Source organism: Protopterus annectens, chromosome 16.part0 (assembly GCF_019279795.1).
Source record: "Protopterus annectens isolate FY-2018-M chromosome 16.part0, PAN1.0, whole genome shotgun sequence".
Classification (NCBI taxonomy): domain Eukaryota; kingdom Metazoa; phylum Chordata; order Ceratodontiformes; family Protopteridae; genus Protopterus; species Protopterus annectens.
This window is the reverse complement of record NC_056750.1, coordinates 206,631,143-206,653,669: the sequence shown is the minus strand read 5'-3', so window position 1 is coordinate 206,653,669 and position 22,527 is coordinate 206,631,143. Positions and strand designations below refer to the sequence as shown.

The 22,527-nt window shown below is 45.5% G+C and overlaps 1 protein-coding gene across 1 annotated transcript in view; it reads right to left on the bottom strand.

Annotated features, from left to right (window-relative positions):
• Nucleotides 1-22,527, bottom strand: part of DCAF11 (DDB1 and CUL4 associated factor 11) — a gene marked incomplete in the record, with an annotated part of 1,824,350 nt that overhangs the window by 1,230,286 nt on the left and 571,537 nt on the right.

Genomic DNA, 22,527 nt, shown 5'->3' with positions numbered 1-22,527 from the left:
TGGTATGGCAATTTTTTAATAGCTGCCCTGTTACCTTGAGAAGGCCAATGATGGTCTCGTGATGACAAGAGGTACTGATATTTGTTGACACAAAGCTCCCAAACAAGTAGTCGATAGCATGCACCTATTTCAGTTCTTCAATGCAAGAAAATATTGCAGTGAAAAGTTTTGCATACAATAACTAAAGATGTATTAATATGTTATAACTGTCAGAAACTTTGAACCTTATTACTATTGTGTGTGCAGTACATAATAGGTAAAAGGTAAGCTAACTAAATAAGTAGACAGAATGAGGAAGGGTAGCTTTACTTCCACAGTGACCTTCCCTTAAACATCAGGTAAGGTGGTGCCTACCTCACAAACCCTTACTTCACAGAAGTTACTGTGTCAGTAAATCATAACTTATTGATAGAATCCCATGTACTAACAGGAACTCCATGAAAGGTGAGCAGTTACAGGATTGCCTGCAGGACAGCTGTACTAAAACCTCCTAAGATGAGCTTCTAACATAGCGTTCAGTGAAAGCAAGGAAAGTAGTCCAAGATGCTACCATTAATTTGTCCACAGCAGAAACACCTGTAAAGTATACCACGGATGTAGCTGGAGCTCTTCTAGCATAAGTTTGAAATGGCCACAGAAGTGTTAAGCTGTATATATAATAACAAAAGGCAATACAATGTATCAGCCACTCTGACCATGCTTGTTTTCTAACAAGCAAATCCTCTCCCTGTCCTTTCTTGGTTAACAGAGACAACAGATACTACTTCTGGTTTAAGTTTTAGCAACACCATCTCAATGTAAAAATTCTGCGTATGGATCGTTACATACTAAAGCTTACAAAGCAGAAACTTTCTTCCATGAAGTGACTTCCACCAAAAACATATTTTAGTGAAAAGTATTTTAATCCCCCTGAATCAGCTAGTTCAAATGAAGGCAAAGCTAACCTTTTGACAAAATTACACTTTCCCAGCATAAAGTTTGTTTCGAGATGGTAACATTTATCTTTCTGTTAGCATTGAATGCAAAACTTTTTTTTTAAGAAAAACTGCTAACAGGAGTAGTAGCTGTCATTTGCAGAAGTGCTGAAATACAAATGGATACTGCAGAAATAAGATTAGACTAAACAGCATGCTGAAATGGTACAGCAGTCCTGGAAAAGGGCAACTGAAAATACCTAATCCTTACGCTGCTGCAGAGTGGCACCATGAACCATGTACCATGGGCCGAATACCCTTAGTATGGCCACTGCAAGGTATAAACATTGCACCAGTCCCGCCTTATTCAGCGTGCTAAATGCGGTCGCCGTCGTCGTATAAAGTGCTTTGGCGCCTAAGCCACGCGACAAACTACACCCCGAGTGCAAATAAAAACCACCTGCTGTTAAACACCTTCATAATAAAATGTACAATATTTACAACACCAAGAACTAAACAAAACATCAAACAACCAAACTGCAAACAGAGCCAAATATAAACCATCAACAACTGGACTTTTTTAAACTAGGTACAAACCTATCCTATCAACCCACCCCTACAAAACTGTAGGGAACCCCTTGATCACAGTGGGCTGCAGTCAGTGTGGATCTTAACTCTAAGCAGCAAAGGTCAAAATAAAACTGTACTATGTTCTTCACCCCACATCAAACACGAAAGCGGGATGGCAAAGCAAAACTATTCGTATGGAGGGAGGCAAGAAAAAAGCTGAAATAGGATGCTGCAAAATGCCCTGAAAAATAGCAGGTGCAAACCAGTATATCATATGAGTGGCAAGTGGCCCAGTCCCTATGTAGAAGTGATAGCAGGAATAAAGTGGCTGTAATGAAAATCCCTATTAGTGGAAGTTCCCTTAGAAAGGCTGGGTTAAAAATTGTAAACCAATCCATAATGAAGTTCTAATTGTAGCCAAAATCCTGAAAACGCATGCAAAAACTAACAAATAGTTTAACAACTGTGCACCAATAAAGAAAGAAAAATCTTGACACATTCAACTGCCTGCAAAAATCTGCAAAGAAAAAATGACACTGCCTGTTAATTTTGGGTCTATCAAAATATCCGTTTTTAATAGTTTGGTTTGAACGCAGTTGAAACCACTGAAGTAGGAATTAGTAAATTAAGATGAAAAGACCTGGGGCATGGATAAAAGGAAGAAGTGAAGGGTGCACATATAAATCCAATTGAAAACCCACCTTGCCAAAGAAATGGCCAACACTCAGACAAGAATTTCTCAAATATCAGGCAGACACAGTAGAACAAGGCTCCATAAGACATTCAAATCTGCGAAACCCCTTAGGCAAAAGGGGTAAAAAGCAGGAGTGGGAGCTCGAATTGGTCTTATCTAAGGATGAAGCTTAAATTGTGGAAACAAGTATGAGGCAGGAGTAGGAGGCAGCATGAGGGAGTCTTATGTTCTTTGCCCCTAATCTTAATGGAATGAACAAAGACCTGAAATTGCTTGAAAGGAAAGATAAGAAAAGAGCCGGAGTCAGCCCTAAAGCAAGCATCCGCATCCTTGCAATCTTCATGTCACAATACTCTTCCTCGTGTAGGCATTCACTTTACTATAGGATCATTCCCAAAACACAATTAAATCACCTTCAAAACTTATTTGCTCTTCTATGCCCACCTGCACATCTTCAAAACTTGATAGCAGAGGATTGAGGACCCTAGAGTGAAACTTGAAAACAACAGGTAGATGCTGCTCCTTTCAAAACAGGATATGCCATGCTGTAGACTGCCGAGGTGGTTTCCTTACGGGACTTCTGTGTCGTCCTTTTGGGACAACAGGTGTGGAATCAAAGGCTCTGACCAAGGTTTCTCCTTTGTAGAGGAGAGGAATCTGGGAGTACCTTTGGGAGGAGAGGAAGAGGTTCTTAGATACACAATTCTTTTTCCAACTGAAAGAGGCGGAAAGGCATTTTTGTGGAAAAATTTTGGCAGCTGGAAATGCAAGAGGAAGAGCTTGTGGAAAAAGAGCATCCACTTTCCAAGCTGTGTGGTTCTGTGGAGATGCAAAATTTTGGCAGCTGGTGGTTTATGGGAATTTGCCTGCTGAATACAGATCTGTTTGCCTATCCACTATCTGCTAACATTTGCCTGAGATGCGAAACCTTATCCATCCATTACCTTTTGTAAAAATCACACAGTACCATTTCGCATAGAGGGTGCTGCAGTGTTGCAAGAAATTGTTCTGTGTACTGGAGGCATGTGAATGTGTTCCCCTGTGTTGTCTGTGTACCACAGCACTTGTGTATTGAGTTGTAGAATGAGAAAGCCACTGTTAAACTCAGCAATCAACATCTCAGTTGTGTTGTGTGTGTGTAGATGCTGCTTGTGTCCAGGCCACTTGTCCATAGAGAACTTTCCATTGAGACTGACTCCCAGAGCTTTGTCTGTTTCCTATGTCCACTCCGCTGTCTTTTCGCCTCTTTGTAGTCCATCTGTTTTCCTTTGTTAGAGTGACATTAGCCTTGTCACCAGGCAAATGTTGTTTGGACCTAGGTGACATCTGGCAGACAGATGCAATTTCCTGTTTATAGATACGGAATGACAGTTTGAGATAGTGTCATAGCTTCCTTGGCCGGTTTTTGAGATGTCACCCAGGGCTTTAAGAACCAGAGATTGGCTTTGCAACCTACGGAAGCCAGTCCAGTCAGCCTGGACTGATGTGATGACTATTTGGACTGTCCTGCTGAAGATTTGTTTTTGTATTCAGTTGTAAAAAGCCAACTGGGTTGTTGTGTTTGAAAGCACACAAAGAAGCACATGTTTACACTGAGGATACTAGTCTACTAGAATACTCGTTCACAGAATACCCTTGATATCTTATGGACTCTATCACATATTTCAAATATTGAATTCGCTCACAGAATAAATCAGGCATCAGCCAGAATGCATTAATCATAAGGAAAGATCAATGAGAACCTCAATCTTAATCTGAGCCAGACCTCCAAATAAACTGTGGCAAGATGGAGCCTTAACTGGGGAATGCAGATCAGAAATTAAAGAGAACTGATGGTAGTGGCAGCAGATCGGCGCAGAAGCTTCCCAGAGAACTGTGTGATAGGACATGAAGCCTGGCCTCCTTGAGATCCAAAGTTATGATCAGTGACTCTTTTTGCCCAAAGGTAAATCCATTCCAGTGTTCTTGCCTTGTAAAAGGGTATGTCCAGAAAGGTGTTGAGGATAGATAAATCCAAAATCCAATCTCCGCGTTGACCCCTTTTTTGGCACAAATTGGGGGAATATAATCCCCGGGCCCAGGGCTGTCAGAATGGCACTGGTTGTAGGCCCCCTTCTGTGGTAACAAGAGACGTTTGTCCCCTATCTGGAGTATGTGTTGGAGGAAATTGAAACCTGTAGAGGTTGTGAAGGGGGCATGGTGGTGAAACCTGTGAAAGGGGGCAAGTGTGGTATGAAATAAAAACCTGTATTCGGGTGAATGATGTCCATTCCAGTTTTTCTGCAGGCTAAATTCCAGCCTTTTACCAAAGGTGCGGCCTTGTCAACATGAGTGCCAAACAGTTGAGTTCTGGCAGTTGAGGTTGTAGGTGATTGTGAAAAAGGGACTGTGAAGGTATGCAGGTGACCCCCCTATCTCAGATCTAAAGAGCCCTGACCTCTGCCCTGCCTGCTAGACCTACCCCTAAGAGGGGAATCAAGAAGGGGAATCACACCCCTACTAAACTTTCTACAGTCACTTTGTTTGCTGCTTAACCTGGTCCATTTACTTAGCTTTGCTCCCACTGCACTTTCCAAACTTTTTTTCTTTAAAACTGCAAACAGGGCATTCATTGACAACACATCAGATTGATCAGGAGCATCCAAAGATCCTTGCCTTCTTGAACATGCATCCCTAGTCCCATAGCCAGCCACGTGCAAGTGCCTTGATCCCCCAGTGGCAGCCACCCCAGAAGAGGCCTGCCACAGCAAACAAAAGCACATTGCACAGTCTCTGTTCCCTGTTCAGAAACATGCTTCCTTACATTTAACACCTTCTAGACAATGCAACACTTACATCACCTGTGACTTTAAAGATATTGTTGGACCTTTTTGTTATCTGGCTCACGCAGAAAGCCTTTGAACAAAAGGCTGTAAGTGGAAGAATCCAAACTCATCTGGCCAGCGCCCCAAGTGTCCTATCCTAGCCCTTTTGTCCGACCGGAGATTTTTTTCACAGTTCGGTTAGCCCCTCCAGTCCTCCCCCTCTCTCCTCTGATCTCCGCCCTGGGCTCTTGAAGGCTTGCAAAAGGTACTTATGAGCCGTCTGCACCTCCAGAATACCTTAGGAGAATCAGGCAGGAGAAATCTCCTGTAAAGAGCCTCTGCCAAAGTATAGAAACCCACACAGTAAAAGAAAGATATAGGGGTAAATAAAAATTCTGGGGGTAAGTAAATTCTTCAGCCTTTTCCTAGAATCAGATGGACCTATCCCCAAAAAATTATGCTCCCTCTCATAAATGTAAAAGAAAAAAAACTAGAAAAAGGAGAAGCAGAAGAGGAGAAGGCCAGGACAGAATCCAAATCATGGATCAGAAAGCAGGAAACAATATGGGAATCTTCAGAAGCATCAGAATCCATTTCTAAACTCCAATTTCAGGTTCCCCCCAGAACCCCCCAGGTCCCCCTAGGCCTCTTTCTGGCAACCCTTATCACTCTAATTAAATCTTCTGCCATCTCTAGCCCTATGCATATGTCTCTTGGGCCTGACCAGGCCTGGAGTGCCCTGAACTGGGCCTCTGGCCCTGGCCTGCAGGAGGGAGCCTTTGAAACTAACTACCCTAGGCAGAGAGGGGAGACAGTTGGGAGGAGCCCCTTCAGAGCCCGGCCTCCTGAGAGAGACACATCTACAAAAGTAAAAAGGACATCCCACTGGACTGTAAAGAAATTTCTGTCTGAACCTCCTTCTGTCTGCAGACCTTCTAAGGGCCTTCTGCCGGGCAGGGCGTTCGGACGGCCTTTCTACCCTAGTCGAAGTATGCTTTCTTACCGAAGTTTTCGGAGGCGGTTTAGTTATCCCAATTCATTTTGTGAAAGATATTAAGCACAATAATCTGGCACAATCTAATCTTCTCTTGTTAAACCTAGCACAAGAGGACACCACAACACCGCCCAGGCCTGGGCAAAACAGGCCCTACACAAGGTATTAATCTATGTGGTGTCTACCGCCAGTTCCTTACAGTACAGCAATTTTTACTTTTTCTAAAATACTGAGGCGAAAAAAAGCAAAAAAAAAAAACAAAATAATTAAGCACTTCAATTTCGGTCTGAAACTCCTATTTCGAGGAAAATCTCAAAATCTCTGTGGCCTTCAAACGCTGTTTTCTGCATCGGACATCCTTGTAAAAGACAAAAAAAGGAGAGTGGGTCATGCGCATTTATTTTATACCCTGACTGCCTGGCCTTAATCATGTTAGCCGGCCAGCCATCCTCTCTCTCTTATATTTTCCGGGGGTGGGACAGCGGTAGTATACCCAAGTGTAAGGACTGCAGCAATGTGAGATGAAGAACATAACCATAAACCACTGAATCAGAGGCTGACTGACAAAACCATCTTTAGTGATAGGACAGCTTTATGAACATAGTGCTCACCAATGCAGAAAGTGTCATGGATGTACAGATTAAGGCACTGCTAATCAACAGTGACCATGTCACAAGTATGATTTACAGTAAGGAGGAGGGCAAGAATTATAAAAGTGAAAAATATGACACATTATAACAGCGGCTTTTGCTGGGCTGGGTGGGAGGGGTCAAGCATGAGCTTAGAGACTGAAGACATCAAGAAAACTGAAGGAGCAAGCAAGCTATGGTAATAGGTCAGGGAAGGAGTACTCGAGGTTACGCAAAATTGTAAAAAGGCAAGAAAGGACATAAGGCTACATTATAATGTTAGGCTAGCATTTAAGACAGGAGACAGGGCCAACAAACTGCTAGAAAGAGAAAAAGACAGACACAGGGAGGTGAGCAAAGTACAGTACAAGGAGGATAAAAAGGCAGCAAAGATTCTGAGGCAAGCAAAGGCTAAAGTTGAGAGGGAGTTTTCAGAAGGCTCAAGAAGGGAAGCATTGTTTTCCAGAAAGAGGGAATGGATTGTCTTAAGTGGTCAGGCTGAACAAAGATAGATAAGAAACACAATTCCAGCACTATACCAGCAATTCTTTATTTAAAAAGCGATCTGGTACCTCGGCAATTCGCCTTCATGGATCACAATTGCTTCTAACTTAAAGCAAGTATATATGCACACACAAATTAATTCACAGCTGTTATCAATTAAAGAATACTTTGCTTCAGTCCCCACAAAGAAAAGCAAGGGAAGAGAGCCACGCTGGGAGAGAAGCAGTACAGAATGGGGAGAAGACTGAACAGACAACAGGATAAGAAGGGGAAAAGAAGGACAGACGCATCATTCTGTATGAAGGAATTCAAAAGACTGCTACCAAAGGATCTATGGCATAAAGGGGAAAGGACCCCTCCCTCAAAGGGTGGAATGGCTAGAGAGCTCTCCTGATTTAAAACCCAAGATAAAAAGACATAGGGTGAAAATGATAATAGTGTACAACATCTTGTCAGTGAGATGTAAAAGGATCATCCTGAACAGAAAGAACAGATGGGGGATGAGTGGGCAGAGGTAGCAGATTGCAAGAAAAGTACAGTTGTATGCACGTACCATAAAGGTAGATGTCTGAGTGTATTCACTGTTGCAGTCATCACATTTCGGTTATCCCTGCCAGGGTAGCCCTCAGCCGGCCCGAATACCAGAGGCTTAGTATTTCTACGTCAGTTGCTGTCGCTTCAGGACTGACGTCAGGTCATCAGTAGTATAAAGTAAGGCAGCCAATGCCATTACATCAGTTCTTCTTGCCTTAACTGTCAGAAGCCAAGTGGGAGCCACGTTATGGTGCAAGAACCCCACCAGTAGAAAATAAATACCAAAATGTCCCTTGTAAGGAGAGAGAGAAAGAAGAGGGGGATGGAGGGAGGGAAACCAGGACTGCAACAGTGAATACACTCGGACATCTACATTTATGGTAAGTGTACACAACTGTACTATGTTCTTCGTGTATCCCTGTTGCAGTCATCACATTTGGGTTGATTTCCAAAGCTGAGGAAAGGGGCGGAGGCAGTCAAGGAGACTAGGGGCTGGTTAGGATGCACTGCAAGGCTGCAGAGGCAAACCCTGCCCTGGATTTGGAGAAGATAGGCAGGTGGTAATGTCTGGTGAAAGTGTGAACAGAGGCCCAGGTGGCAGCCTCCAGGATGTCCCTGATGGGGACTCCTCTGAGGAAAGGTGCAGACGTGGAGGCTGCTCTGGTGGAGTGAGTCCTGACCCCCATAGGGGGAGGCCTTTCGTGTTGCTTGCAACAGAAATGGATGGAGTGCGCTACTCATTTGGAAATTGTTTGAAAATGGCTTTGCCCTCTGCCCCTGCAGCAAAGCTAACCAGTAATTGATCAGACTTTCTGAATGATTTAGTCCTGTCTAGATAGAATCTGAGCTGTCTGTGCACATCTAGAGAGTGCAGGATTCCTTTCCTCTTGTTTTGTGGGTTAGGGGAAAAGGTGGGCAAATGAATGGATTGGTTGAGAGCCACACTGGACACCACTTTGGGCATGAAGGATGGGTTTAGTCCTGAGTGAAACCCTGTCAGCATGGAAGATAATGAAGGGCTCCACAGCCATGAGTGCTTGTAGCTCGGAGACTCTTCTGGCTGAAGTGATGACCAGAAGAAAAGCTGTCTTCCAGGAGAGAAATTTTAACTCTGCTGAAGATGCTGGTTCAAAGGGGGAGGGTAAGAATTAAAAAAGTGAAAAATATGAGACATTATAACAGTGGCTTTTTCTGGGCTGGGTGGGTGGCAGGGTAAGCTTTTCCAACACAAGGTTAAGGTCCCAAGCTGGGGTAGGTGCTCTTCTAGATGGCGTCAAGTTGCTAGCCGCTGTTAGGAATTGTCTGATCAGAGGGTGTGAGAAAAGGAGCTGCTCACTGGGGAAATGAGCAGAGACAGCAGAGGCATGAATTTTAATAGAGGAAAAAGATATACCACTGTGTAGCTAGGTAATCCAGGATGAGAGGTAGGGAAGACTGTGCCGAATCGGCTTCCCTCAGCCTGAATCCAGGTGCAGAACCTTTTCCATTTGTTAGCATAAGACTTTCTAGTGCTAGGACGTCTGGCCTCATGTATAACATCTAGAACCTGTTTACTAAGGTTGGCAGATTGATCAGTGGTAAGGGAATAAACCAAGCTGCCAAATTGAGGGTCTGCAATCAGGGATGTACAAATTCTCCTTCCCTCTGGGTCAGAAGGGTTGGGGTTTGAGTGAGATGCCATGGTGGCAGTGGGGACAGGTTGCGCAGCATTGGCTACCAGTGCTGGCAAGGCCAGTCCGGAGCAATAAGAATTGTCCTTGGTTTTTCCTCCCTTATTTTGAGCAGTACCCCGGTGATAAGAAGTAGTGGAGGAAAGGCATAGACCAATAGATTGACCCAGGGGAAGGACAGGGCATCCACTTTCCATGCCATGCAGTGATGCTCCCAGGTGCAGAACTTGCTGAGCTAATGGTTGGTGTGGGAGGCAAAGAGGTCAACCTTCGGGGTGCCCCATTTCTGAGTTATTAGGGTGAAGGTTCTTTTGTCTAGCTGCCACTCGTGTGGGTCCAGAAGATTTCTCCTTAAGTGGTCTGCCAAAGAGTTTAGAGAACCTGGCAGGAATTGTGCTAACAGGTGGAGTTGCATGGCAGAGGCTGTGTGCCAAATGGTCATGTCCAGCCTGCATAGAAGGTAGGAGTGAGTCCTTCCCTGCTTGTTGATATACCACATCACAGTGGTGTTGTCTGTTTTGATTAGGAGAGCCCCTGGGGAGAGAAGGGGCCTGAAAGCTGTCAATGTGTGCTGGACAGCTAACATCTCTTTTTGGTTGATGTGCAAATGGATTTGATGTGGGCTCCATTGGCCCTATATGCACCTGCCATCCAGGTGTGGCCTATATTATAATCTCGAAGGTTTAAAACTTCGAATCACTAATGATCGAACTTTAGTGATTGAAGTCTTAAACCATCGAAACAAAACAAAACAAAAAAAATAATAATAAATTAAAAAAAAAAAAAAACTAAACAGTGTATAGGCTGGGGGCCCCTGCACCCCCCACCCCACTTAAATATACAAACTCCGAGAACGCACTACATTAAAGTAAATGGAATCTCCCCCTAAGGAGATTTTCCATTTAAACTTTTGATGTAGTGCGCTTTCGGTATTCTCGTGGCAACAATATCATATTCGATATTGTCAGACTTCGAGATTTTAATATAGACCCGTCCAGGTGTGCACCCCAGCATAGTCTGATGCTTCTGTGGTGAGGGTCTGGGCAGCGGGGGTGGTGAGAAAGGTCATCCCTTATTGTGGCAACATGCTGCTGCCCACCAAAGAAAATCTTTCCTGAGGCAAGGTATCATTGGTATAAGAGTTTCCAGGTCTTAAGAGTGTTGACACCAAAGGCTTTTTAGGTACCATTGAAATTTCCTCATATGCAGTATGACATATGGAATGAGTAGAATGCAAGATGCCATGAACCCTAGAGCTTGCAGGACTTTCCTTGCAGGTAACTGGGGTCTGGTGGTTAGTTAAGAGAAGTATGCTGTCAGGTAAGTTTGATTTTCTGGTGTAAGGAATGCCATCTGGGATGCTGTGTCCAGGCTTTATCCCAAGAATATAATCCTTTGGGTGGGTACTAGTTTGGATTTCTTTTCGTTGATAGTGTACCCTAGGGAGGTCAGTAGGGACTTTACAAAGGCCAGGTGCTTGAGCAGCTTTTCCTGACTGTCTGCCTGAATTAGGCAGTCATCTAAATATGGGTAAATTTGGATATTCCTTTGTCTGCAAAAGGCAATGGTGGGAGGCAAACATTTTGTGAAAATTCTGGGAGCAGTAGATAAGCCAAAGGGAAATGCAGAGAACTGAAAGTGCAGAGATCCTGCCCTGAAACGTAGACATTTCCTGCATGATAGGAATGTGGAGGTAGGCCTCTTTTAGGTCTAGGGTGGCTAGTGAAGCATCCTTGGAGAGCATGGGTAGCAGTTGCTGGAGGGTGAGCATTTTGAATTTTGGTATCACCAGGAAGGTGTTTAGAATGGATAGATTGAGGATGGGGCACCAGGTGCCCTCTTTTCTGGGTACCAGAAAAAGTCTGGAGTAGAAACCTTGGCCTTTCTGTTCTGCAGGAACGTGCCCTACTGCCCTCATAGAGAGCAGGGAAAGGGCTTGCTTTTGCGCCTCAGCCCACTGGTTTGGAGGTAGAGCTGGGAACCCTTTTGGGGACGGAAGAGTGTGGAAAGAAAATGTGTATCCCTGGGACACTACATTCAGGACCCAGTGGTCGTTGGTAATGGTGGCCCAGGTGCTTGCATGAAAGGAGAGCTTTCCTCCTAGGGGTAATTGAGGGTGGGCAGTGGGAGGGGGTGCAGGAGGAGAGCCACTGAGTTTTTACCATGAGGTGGTGGCTTAGAACTCCCTCGTTTTGAAGTGCAGGAATTCCACTGTTTTGAGCTCTGCATTCCCTGTGGCTGCTATCTGGTGGGGGGGGGGGGTCTGCTTCCCCGGGGTCTGGGCTGAACTGACCTGGTGGGAGCAGGAAAGGACCAGTGCTTGAAAGGGCAATGCCTGCTGAACCTGGGTGGCTGGACCTGTAAGAAATCCTTAACTGTCTACATAGATTTAGCTTTTTCTTCCATCTTTTTTAAGACCTCCTCTGCCTTAGTGCCAAATAAGTTGTCTTTGTGCAAGGGTGCATCCAATAATTTAGATTTAACATGGTCTGCAAGGGCTGTTCCTTAAGCTATGCATGCCTTCTAAAGACAGAACCGGTGACTGCTGCCCTGCAAAAAGCTTCTAGGGCGCCAAAAATTACAGTTTTGTACCTACCATAAATGTAGATGTTCGAGTGCTCATACAGCTGCAGTCATTACACTTGGGGTTATCCTGCCGTCAGGCGGGTCCTCGGTCGGCCGAATTCCAAAGTCTAGGTCCGGCGTCGGTTGTCGTCGCTTCCCCCTGACGTCAGTGCAGCAGGGGTATAAAAGAGGCAGTCGACGCCATTTTCTTCAGTTTTTCTTACCCCAGATGTCAGCTGCCCCCAGAAAGGAAGGCAATACATGATGTTATGCAAACATACATAAGTAAATAAATCAAAACAGTAGTTGCAAGCAAATACACCATGAAGGAATACCCCAAATAGGTTGTATGTTAAAGGTGTTTGTCATAAGCCTTGTCCTAAGAGGGGATGGAGGGAGGGTAACCTGGACTGCAGCTGTATGAGCACTCGAACATCTACATTTATGGTAGGTACAAAACTGTACTATGTTCATCGTGCATACAGCTGCAGTCATTACACTTGGGTAGAATCCCAAAGCTAAGTAAGGGTGGCTGGTACTAAGCGGATTTAGGAGGGGCTAGAATGCCCTGCAGGACTGCTGTGGCAAAGCCCGCTCTACATTTTGAGTATAGTGGAAGGTGGTAGTGCTTGGTGAAAGTGTGCACTGAACTCCAAGTAGCTGCTTCCAAAATGTCCTTGGTAGGGACCCCCCTGAGGAAAGCTGCTGAGGTAGCTGTAGCCCTGGTGGAGTGGGATCTGATGTATGCAGGCACTGGTTTTTCATGAAATGAATAACAAAAGCATATGCAGTGGGCTATCCATTTTGAAATAGTCTGTTTGGAAATAGCCTTTCCTTGAGCACCTGTAGCATAGGACACAAAGAGCTGCTCAGATTTCCTGAATGACTTTGTTCTGTCCAAGTAATAACGAAGTTGCCTGTGAATGTCCAAGGAGTGTAGTAGCCTCTCCCCTTTGTTCTGTGGATTTGGATAAAAGGTAGGTAAATGAATAGTCTGATTCAAAGCCACACTGGATACTACCTTTGGCATGAAGGTAGGGTTGGTTCGTAAGGAAACCCTGTCCTGATGGAAAATGATGAATGGTTGCACAGCCATGAGGGCCTGTAGCTCCGAAAACCTGCATGCTGAGGTAATAGCCAGAAGCAAGGCTGTTTTCCACGACAAGTATTGTAGCTCTGCTGAAGAAGCCGGCTCAAAAGGAGACAGTGTCAGCTTCTCCAATACGAAGTTGAGGTCCCAAGCTGGAGCTGGGGGTTTCCGTGGGGTTTTTATATTTTTTGCCCATCTGAGGAACTGCCTTAATAGAGGATGTGAGAATAAAGGAGGATCCGTATTGTATTGTGCTGAAATGGCTGAAGCGTGGATCTTGATGGAAGAGAAGGAAAGGCCACTGTTTAACATCTCAGCTAGGTACTGTAAAATCTGAGGTGTATTTATTACCAAAGGATTCTAGCCCTTTGCTTGATTCCAGGAACAAAATCGTTTCCATTTGGCGGAGTAGGTTTTTCTGGTAGAGGGTCTCCTGGCCTCCAAGATGACATCCTGTACCTCTTTGGAGAGGAGAGTCTGTTGACAAATTAAGGTATTTTCCATGCAGCTAGATTTAGAGTTCTGAGCTGGCTGTGAAGGGTCTTGTAGTTGTGCTGGGACAACAGTAGAGGAACTTGAGGTAGGATCCATGGTGGTGAGTGTGACAGGCTCTTTAGGAGAGGATACCAGTGCTGTTGTGGCCAGTCTGGAGCAATGAGAATCATTTGTGGCCTCTCTGCTCTGTTTTCTAATAGGATTTTGGTCAGTAGCGGTAGAGGAGGGAAGGCATAGACTGTCAATGCTGTCCAATTGAAAGAGAGTGTGTCCACTTTCCAGGCCTGTGGATGATAGGTCCTTGAGCAGAATTTTTCCAACTGGTAATTTCTGTGGGTAGCAAATAGATCTATGTCTGGCTGTCCTCATGCATGAGTTATCTTTGAGAAGACTTGAGGATGCAACTTCCATTTGTGAGGGTCTGTCATAATTCTGCTTAAGTTGTCTGCCAGTGTGTTTTCCTTCCCTGGCAGGAATTGTGCCTGCAGTTGAACTTGTAATTCCAATGCTGTGTTCCACAGGGTCATAGCTTGCCTGCACAGGGGGTATGAATGCGTCCCTCCCGGTTTGTTTATGTACCACATGACTGTGGTGTTGTCTGTCTTTATTAATAGCTGGCCCAGATGCAGTAGGTCCTTGAAGGTCATAAGAGCATTTTGCACAGCTAGCATCTCCTTGGTTGATGTGTAGGTGCATCTGTTTTTGGGACCATTTTCCCTGGATGCACTGATCTGCCATGTGTGCTCCCCAGGCGTAGTCTGAGGCGTCTGTTGTGATGATTTGACTTGCTTGTGGTATACAGAAAGGGAGACCCGTGTTTCTTTGGCATGCTTGAGCCCACCACAAAAATTCCTTTTGAAGGCATGGAATGAGTGGTAAAATTGTTTCCAAGCTGTGGCTGTGTTGAGACCATAAGTTTTTTAGGTACCATTGTAGTTTCCTCATATGCAGCTTTGCAAATGGTATTAGTAGGATGCAAGATGCCATGAACCCCAGAGCCTGCAGGATTTCCCTTGCAGTTAGCCTGGTTAAAGTTGTCATTTTGTTGAAGTATTGAGACAGTTGCCCTTGTTTGTCTGGCGTGAGGTAAGCCATCTGGGCTGTTGTATTTAAGCTGGCACCCAGGAAAATTATCTGTTGAGAGGGTATTAGTTTTGATTTCTTTTTGTTCACTGTGTACCCCAGGCAGTTTAACAGTTTTATTACAAACGCCAGATGCTGCAATAGAATGTCCTTGCTGTCCGCTTGGATCAGGCAGTCGTCCAGATATGGGTAGATTTGTATTCCTCGTTGTCTGCAGAAAGCAATTACTGATGCCAGGCATTTCGTAAACACTCTGGGCAGTAGATAAGCCAAAGGGCAATGCAGAGAATTGATGATGGGTTGAACCTGCAAGAAATCTGAGGTATCTTCTGCAATCTTGTCTGATAGGGACATGCAGGTATGCCTCCTTGAGGTCCAACGTTAACCATCCAAGACTCCTTGCCCAGCATGGGAAGAAGCTGCTGTAATGTGAGCATCTTGAATTTTGGTACCTCTAGATATGTGTTTAGAATAGATAGGTCTAAGATGGGTCTCCAATCTTTGTCCTTCCTTGGTACCAAAAATAGTCTTGAAAAAAACCTTGACCTTGTTCTTTTGTAGGTACCGCTTGAATTGCTTTCATATCCATGAGAGTGGAAATTTGTTTTTGTGCCTCTGCCCATTGATTTTGTGGCAGGTTTGGCATGCCTCTCATTTTTGGATGGGTGTGAAAGTGGAACCTGTAGCCTCTGTCTATAATATCCAGAATCCATTTGTCCTTTGTAACAATGTGCCAGTTTTTTGAAAATAAGGCCAGTTTTCCGCCCAAAGGTGCTGCCATTATTGCTTTGTTTGGCAGGCATAGGGGAAAGTCATTGTGTCTGCTTTCTAAATGACTGTGGTCTATCTTCTCCACCTTTTGGGGCTGGTGCTTGCCACTGCCTAGCTCTGTAAGATCCTTGAGGTTGTCCTCTACCCCTTGGGCGTCTGTATCTACCCCTTTGGGGTCTGTCCGTGGCTGGAAAGGACCAATTTTTTGAAGGCCAGTTTCTGCTGAAGCGTGGAGGCTGCACCTGCAAGAAATCTTTAACTGTTTGCATAGATTTAGCTTTTTCCTCCATTTTCTTTAGTACCTCCTCCTCTTTAACACCAAACAATACATCTTTTTGTAGTGGTGCATCTAATAACTTTGCTTTAACATGATCTGGTAAGGTTTGCTCTTTGAGTCAAGAGTGTCTACTTATGACAGACCCCGTGACAGCAGCTCTACATGAGGCCTCTAAAGCATCAAAAAGTACAGTTTTGTACCTACCATAAATGTAGATGTCCGATAGGTATGCATCTGCAGTCATCACATATGGGTTGTCCTGCCTCAGGCAGCCCTTCGGTCGGCCGGATTCCAAAGTCTGGGTCTGGCCTCGGCTGATGTCGCACTTTCCCTGACTTCAGAGCGTCTGGGGTATAAAAGCATCAGCCAACGCCATTTTCCTCAGTTTTTCTTGCCCCAGATGCCAGGTGCCCTCTAAGGAAGGCTAAAATTTGGAGATATGCATTGTAAAAACAAATCCAAACATGCACAGTACTATAAAAACAAATACACCATAACAGATCCCCCCAGCTAGCTATAAGAGGGGTAAGTACCCAAGAAGTATACCACAGAGGGGAAGGAGGGAGGGTAAACCTGACTGCAGATGCATACCTATCGGACATCTACATTTATGGTAGGTACAAAACTGTAATATGTCCTTCAAGGATGCATTTGCAGTCATCACATATGGGTAGAATACCATAGCCAATCTGGGGGTGGAGGTACTAAGTAAAGGATGGTGTAGCTAAGATACCCTGCAGGACTGCCGTAGCAAAGCCTGCTCTGCATCTGGAGTATAAAGGTAAATTGTAATGCTTGGCAAATGTAGGCACGGAGCTCCATGTAGCAGCTTCTAAAATGCCCTTGGTAGCCACCCTTCTTAGGAAGGCTGTGGTGGTGGCTGTGGCTCTCGTGGAATGAGGTCTAATGTTAGCTGGCACAGTTTTTCCATGAAAGGAGTAACAAAAACGAATGCAATTTCCTATCCATTTTGAAATAGTCTGTTTGGAAATTGCTTTTCCTTGTGCCCCAGCAGCATATGCTACGAACAGCTGGTCAGTCTTTCTGTAGCTTTTAGTTCTGTCCAAGTAGTAACGCAACTGTCTGTGTATGTCCAGGGTGTGCAGAAGTTTTTCCCCTTTATTTTGTGGTTGTGGGAAGAATGTAGGCAAGTGAATCGCTTGGTTCAAAGATACCCTGGATACCACCTTTGGCATAAATGTAGGATTGGTTCTCAATGAAACTCTGTCCTGATGAAAGATAAGAAATGGCTGTACTGCCATTAGAGCTTGTAACTCAGATACTCTTCTTGCTGAGGTTATGGCCAGAAGGAATGCAGTTTTCCAAGACAGAAACAGTAGATCTGCAGATGCTGCTGGTTCAAAGGGAGGAAGTGTTAGTTTTTCCAACACGAAGTTAAGGTCCCAAGTAGGTAGAGGTGGTTTCCTTGGAGGATTGATGTTCTTGATTCCTCTCAGAAACTGTCTCAGGAGAGGATGAGAGAAGACAGGTGGATTAACATTGTATTCTGCTGAAATTGCTGAGGCATGTATCTTAATGGAAGAGTAAGACAGGCCATTGTGGAACAATTCCGCCAAGTATTCCAGTATATGTGCCATGTTCATCACTGTCGCATCTAGGCCCTTTGTTGTGTTCCAAGTGTGAAATCTTTTCCATTTTGCTGAATATGCCATCCTTGTGGAAGGCCGGCGAGCTTCCATAATAATATCCTTCACTCTCTGGGATAGCTTATCCTGAGGAGGAGTCATGGTATTTTCCAGGCGGTTAGCTGCAAGGTTTTCAGGTTGGAATGCAGAGTCTTGAAATTGTGCTGTGTCAGTAGAAGTGGCCATAGGGGGAAAGGCCACGGTTTCGTCTGTGACATGCTCTTTAACAGTGGGTACCAGTGCTGTCTTGGCCAGTTTGGAGCTATCAGAATCACTCTGGGCTGCTCTGTCCTGATCTTCAGTAAGACCTTGGTCATTAATGGTAGAGGTGGAAAAGCATACACTGTTAGAGCTTTCCAGCTGAAAGAGAGAGTGTCCACTTTCCATGCTTGTGGGTGGTATGTCCTTGAGCAGAATTTCTTCAGTTGATGATTGTGGGGGGAGGCGAACAGATCTATTTCCGGCCTTCCCCATGATTGTGTTATGAGTAAGAAGATGTCTGGGTGCAGCATCCATTCATGTGCATCCATGGTATTTCTGCTTAAGCTGTCCGCCAGTATATTGTCTTTCCCTGGCACGAACTGGGACTGCAGCTGTATATTGAGTTTCAAGGAAAGTTCCCATAGATTCATTGCCAGTCTGCAAAGAGGGTAGGAATGGGTGCCTCCTTGCTTGTTTATGTACCACGTAACTGTGGTGGTGTCTGTCCTTATGAGTAGGTGGCCTTGATGAAGAAAAAGTTTGAAGGCCTCGATTGCGTGTATCACTGCCAGCATTTCCTTTCGGTTTATGTGCATGCGCAGCTCTCTGTGACCATAGCCCTTGGATACATCTGCCCTCCATGTGTGCTCCCCAACCTTGGTCTGAAGCGTCCGTAGTGATGGTTTGGTTGGCTCTTGGCTTGCTGAAGGGCAACCCACTGTTCGACTGGCAGGCTCGAGCCCACCACAGAAATTCCTTTTGGAGGCATGGAATGAGTGGGATCAAAGTTTCTAAGCTGTGACTGTGCTGAGTCCATAAACTCCTTAGGTACCACTGTAATTTTCTCATATGCAGCCTTGCTTGTGGAATCAGAAGAATGCAAGATACCATGTAACCCAGGGCCTGCAGGATTTTCCTTGCAGTCAGCTGAGTTTGTCTTGTCAGATCCTTGAAGTAATCCAGTAGTTGTTTTTGTTTTTCTTCTGTGAGAAAGGCCATTTGGGTGGTTGTGTCTAGATCCGCACCCAGAAAAGTTATTCTTTGGGATGGAACAAGTCTTGATTTGTGGATGTTGACTGTATATCCCAAGGCCTGCAGTAGGTGGATGGCATAATCCAAGTCCTTTAACAAAGTTTGCTTGCTGTCCGCTTGTATAAGGCAGTCGTCGATATATGGGTAAATTTGAATCCCTGAAGTCTGCAGTGTGCAATTACTGATGCCAGGCATTTTGTGAATACTCTGGGCAGTAGATAAGCCAAAGGGCAATGCTGAGAATTGATAATGCTCTGACCCTGCAAGAAATCTGAGGTGTCTTCTACAACTTTGTCTGACAGGGACATGCAGGTATGCCTCCTTGAGGTCTAGAGTCACCAGCCAAGACCCTTGCCCAGCATGGGATGGAGTTGCTGTAGAGTCAGCATTTTGAATTTTGGCACAATGAGGTAAGTATTCAGTGCGGACAAGTCGAGAATAGGCCTCCATTGATTTTCTTTTCTTGGAACAAGGAATAATCTGGAGTAAAATCCTTGGCCTTGTTCTGAAAGAGGTACCTTTTCTATAGCTTTCATTTCTATTAAGTTGGAAATCTGTTTCAAAGCCTCTGCCCTCTGATTTGGTGGCAGGTCTGGCATGCCTTTTCTTTTTGGCAATGTGGGGAAATGGAACCTGTATCCTTTGTCTATTATTTGCAGTGTCCATGTGTCCCTTGTAATGCTGTGCCAATTTTTTGAAAATAAAGAAAGCTTTCCACCCAAAGGTGCTTCTAATTGAGCCCTGGTCGGCGGAGTCAAAACAAAGTCATTGAGTCTGTCCTGGTGTAGCAGTTGTAGTTCCTGCACTACCTCTCTGGTTGGGAGGCTGCCATTGACGGCCCCTGTAGGAGCCTCTAGCTTGCCCTCTACCTCTGGCATGCCTATTCCTGCCTCTGTGAGATCTGTCTAAGTCCGGAAAGGACCAATTCTTAGTAGGCCAATTTCTGCTGAATCTCGGTGGTTGGACTTGCAGAAAGTCTTTGAATGTTTGCACAGATTTTGCCTTTTCTTCAAATTTCTTTAAGACCTTTTGAGCCGTGGAACAAAATAATTTTTGCTTTTCCATAGGAGCACCCAAAAGCTTAGCTTTAACATGGTCTGGCAGAGATTGTTCCTTCAGCCAGGCATGCCTACGTATGACTGCACCGGTCATAGCTGACCTACATGAAGCTTCCAATGCATCATAACCACACTGCAAGAAATGGTTACTAACCTTCTGGGAGTTATGTACTAGATCCTGAAGGGATTTGAGATCAAGGGGTTCAGAAGAAGACAGTTTCTTATGCAATTCATCTAACAAATACTCTTGGTACTGTATCATATGAAATTGACAATTTAATGCCCTCATGGAAAGAGTTGCAGAAGTATACACTTTCTTACCCCATCTCTCTAAAGCTCTGGACTCCCTTTCAGAGGGTAGAGGATTTCTAGCAGTGGCAGCTGCAACCCCTTTTGGGCCCTGGGAAATAGTTTCTGGATCAGCGGAGTGGGCCTTGTACAGGTGTAGATGTGAATCCGGGACCCTGTAATACCTATCAGGTTTGGCAGGAGCCGGAGGGAGAGAGTCAGGGGCTGTACTAGCATCAGAGTACACATCATCAATGACATTCAAAACAGGAGGTATAGCTAAAGGCCTATGCTGAGGTAAATGTAAAAAGGTCCTTAATCTCTTTCTAGAATCAGAGAATTCCTGACCCTGCCATTGAAAATGTTCTCTCATAGAGTGTAATGTCTCTCCAAAGGAAAACTCTTCAGGAGGGGAGGCCGAGGGAATAGATTCTTCAGCATCAGAATCCTCGTAGGCCAAATAAGCCTCCTCCTGGTGGTCTGACAGAGTAGAGCCATCAGAGGACTCATCTGAGGAGTGGGGGTCAGAGGGCTCAACTCTGGGCCTTTTGTCTGGAGGTGGTTGAGAGCCCCTGTCCGGATGAGGTTGAGAACCTCTAATTAAGGAGATAAGATCCTCTGCTAAGCTGAGAATCTGTGAGCCAGTAGAGGGTCTCTGAGAGGTAACCTTGGGAGGCAAAGCTTTAGAAAGTTTAGCAGCTTTAGCCCTGGAGAAAGCCTTAATGGACATGGATGCAGGAGGTCTGGCTGCACCACGTGCAGGAGTAGACTTGTCTAAAGGAATGGTGTCGGAAGGTTCCTGGACACCAGTTTCAGTAGGTAAATCAATAACCGACTCGGCCGGGGCCTCCTGGGCCGAGGTAGTAAAACGGCTGTCAGCGTTTCGTGTCGGAGTATCAAGGACTCGATATCAGCGAGACCGAGACACTCCAGTAGGCCTGACCATGGTTTCGGCGAAACCGCGGCGTGTGTCGGTCCTTGTCCTTCCGTTTCTTAACTAAATGCAAAGTCGGAGTCTCCGATGGCATCTTGTAAGCAAAACTAGCCCCAAAGAATTCCTCTGCAAACTCCGACCGACGTCTAAGAGTTCGTCGGTTGAAGGAAGCACAGGCTGAACAGGCCGAGACGTCGTGGTCTGGGCCTAGGCAGGGGAGGCAGTAAGAGTGGAAATCCTTATGAGGTATTTGTTTCCCACAAGTTAAACAATTATTAACTTTATCTGACATCGGCTGAGGCAAGAAAGAGTCCCCAACAGGGTACTTAGCTTTTTCGAAGTCTTCGGTAGCTGAATCACAGGAGCTGGCTGACCGGCACTTGCGAACTGCTTCTGCTTCGGGCACCACGCAGCAAGAAAGACTGGGGAAAATGGCGTCGACTGATGCTTTTATACCCCAGACGCTCTGACATCAGGGAAAGTGAGACATCAGCCGAGGCCAGACCCAGACTTTGGAATCCGGCCGACCGAAGGGCTGCCTGAGGCAGGACAACCCATATGTGATGACTGCAGATGCATCCTTGAAGGACATCAGGAGGTATAGCTAAAGGTCTATGCTGAGGTAAATGTAAAAAGGTCCTTAATCTCTTTCTAGAATCAGAGAATTCCTGACCCTGCCATTGAAAATGTTCTCTCATAGAGTGTAATGTCTCTCCAAAGGAAAACTCTTCAGGAGGGGAGGCCGAGGGAATAGATTCTTCAGCATCAGAATCCTCGTAGGCCGAATAAGCCTCCTCCTGGTGGTCTGACAGAGTAGAGCCATCAATGGACTCATCTGAGGAATGGGGGTCAGAGGGCTCAACCCTGGGCCTTTTGTCTGGAGGTGGTTGAGAGCCCCTGTCCGGATGAGGTTGAGAACCTTTAATTAAGGAGATAAGATCCTCTGCTAAGCTAAGAATCTGTGAGCCAGTAGAGGATCTCTGAGAGGTAACCTTGGGAGGCAAAGCTTTAGAAAGTTTAGCAGCTTTAGCCCTGGAGAAAGCCTTAATGGACATGGATGCAGGAGGTCTGGCTGCACCACGTGCAGGAGTAGACTTGTCTAAAGGAATGGTGTCGGAAGGTTCCTGGACACCAGTTTCAGTAGGTAATTCAATAACCGACTGGCGGGGCCTCCTGGGCGAGGTAGTCGGTGTCAGCGGTTTCGATGTCGGAAGTACCAAGGGCTCGGTATCAGCCGAGACCGAGACATCGCTTGTAGGCCTGACCGTGGTTTCAGCGAAACCGCGGCCCGCATGTCGGTCCTTGTCCTTCCGTTTCTTAACTAAATGCGAAGTCTGAGTCTCCGGCATCTTGTAAGCAAAACTAGCCCCAAAGAATTCCTCTGCAAACTCCGACCGGCGTCTAAGAGTTCGGTTGAAGGAAGCACAGGCTGAACAGGCCGAGACATCGTGGTCTGGGCCTAGGCAGGGGAGGCAGTAAGAGTGGAAATCCTTATGAGGTATTTGTTTCCCACAAGTTAAACAATTAACTTGATCTGACATCGGCTGAGGCAAGAAAGAGTCCCCAACGGGGTACTTAGCTGAAAGTCTTCGGTAGCTGAATCACAGGATCTGGCCGACCGGCACTTGCGAACTGCTTCTGCTTCGGGCACCACGTGGCAAGAAAGACTGAGGAAAAATGGTGTCGACTGATGCTTTTATACCCCAGACGCTCTGACGTCAGGGAAAGTGCGACATCAGCCGAGGCCAGACCCAGACTTTGGAATCCGGCCGAC